Below are 1825 nucleotides of genomic sequence, written 5' to 3' on the forward strand. Positions count from 1 at the left end.
CAAGTACTCTAATTCAAATTTCCGATAATCCATCTTTTGAACCCGATTTCACAACTAAGAACCCGGAAGATATTCAAGGACAATTCCAAGATCCTGAACCCCAAACCGTTAAATCAGAATCCTCTAGTGATTCGGATACAACACTTCCAATCATGGAAAATCTAGAACCTCTAAGTATGGAAGACCGAATGAGAGCCAAACGCACCGGCCAAGGTCATGCAATTACTCAACCAAACATTAATGCACCAGATTATGAAATCAAAGGACAAATTCTACATATGGTGACTAACCAATGCCAATTCAGTGGTGCGCCGAATGAAGATCCAAACGAACATCTTCGTACGTTTAGCAGGATCTGTACATTATTCAAAATCCGAGAAGTGGAGGATGAACAGATCTATCTCATGTTGTTTCCCTGGACTTTAAAGGGAGAAGCCAAAGATTGGTTAGAATCGTTACCTGAAGGGGCGATTGACACATGGGATGTTTTAGTTGAAAAATTTCTTAAACAATTCTTTCCGGCATCCAAAGCCGTGAGACTTCAAGGAGAAATTGTTACGTTCGCGCAAAAGCCAAATGAAACATTATATGAGGCATGGACAAGATTCGGAAGGATGTTGAGAGGATGTCCTCAACACGGTTTAGACACTTATCAAATAGTACAAATATTCTACCAAGGTGTCAACGTTGCTACACGGAAAGACATCGACATAACAGCTGGTGGTTCAATTATGAAGAAAACCGCAACTGAAGCTTACAAAATTATTGATAACACAGCCTCCCACTCTCATGAGTGGCATCAAGAAAAAGATATTTTTCGTTCATCTAAAGCGGCTAGAGCCGATTCTAGCCATGACTTTGATTCCGTTTCCGCAAAAATAGATGCTTTCGAAAGACGAATGGAAAAGATGAATAAAGATATTCACGCAATACGAATCAGTTGTGAGCAATGCGGTGGACCACACTTAACGAAAGATTGTCACATTGAACCAACGATGGAACAACGAGAGAATGTTTCCTATATGAACCAAAGGCCGGGAAATAATTATCAACCGCCAAGGCTAAACTTAAATCGAAATCAAAACATTCTTTACAATCCAAAAGGACCCGAAAATAACTGGTATAATCAACAAGGTCCGAATAACCAATCGACTCAAAACAACACTTTCAATCAACAAAGACCTAGCTTGTATAAACCACCACAACAACCCGAAGAGAAAAAGCCAAATCTAGAAGAAATGATGGCAAAGCTGATTGAATCTCAAACACAATTCATTACATCTCAAACCCAAACGAACGAGAGGTTTGATCAGTCATTAAGAACTCAACAAGCTTCCATTTTGAATCTTGAAAAACACGTAGGTACTCTTGCTAGCATGATGAGTGAGAGGGAACAAGGAAAGCTACCGAGTAATACTGAAGTAAATCCTCGGAATGAGAATGTTAATATGGTTTCAACGAATTCTGAAAAACCAGCACCAGAAGATGGGAAGGTTTTAGATGAGAGTAACAATGAAGAAGTTACACCACCACCACCCGAGTATGTAAAGCCAGTGGTGGCACCATACAAACCACCCATCCCGTTTCCAAGAAAAGGAGTTGAGTATGAGCAAGTGATAGGTAATAAAGATTGTGATACCTCTGGAAAGAAGAAGAAGAAAAAGAATAAGAAAGTGCAAGAAACAAAAGCCGTAAATATAAACCCGGTGAAGACAGTTCCACCAAAACCTCCACCTAGGGTAGGTGATCCGGGTGAATTTATTGTTCCTTGTCTACTTAGTGATTGTGTCATGTATGATGCACTAGCAGATTTAGGTGCAAGTGT

The 1825-nt window shown here is 39.8% G+C and overlaps 1 non-coding gene across 1 annotated transcript; it reads right to left on the reverse strand.

The window, feature by feature from the left end:
- Positions 1–536: 536 nt before the first annotated feature.
- On the reverse strand, positions 537–643 carry LOC139873741 (small nucleolar RNA R71). Its single transcript, XR_011767465.1, has one exon. It is a non-coding gene; the product is annotated as a small nucleolar RNA R71 (small nucleolar RNA).
- Between the last annotated feature and the right edge of the window lie 1182 nt (positions 644–1825).

Source organism: Rutidosis leptorrhynchoides, chromosome 10 (assembly GCF_046630445.1).
Source record: "Rutidosis leptorrhynchoides isolate AG116_Rl617_1_P2 chromosome 10, CSIRO_AGI_Rlap_v1, whole genome shotgun sequence".
NCBI classification, from domain to species: domain Eukaryota; kingdom Viridiplantae; phylum Streptophyta; class Magnoliopsida; order Asterales; family Asteraceae; genus Rutidosis; species Rutidosis leptorrhynchoides.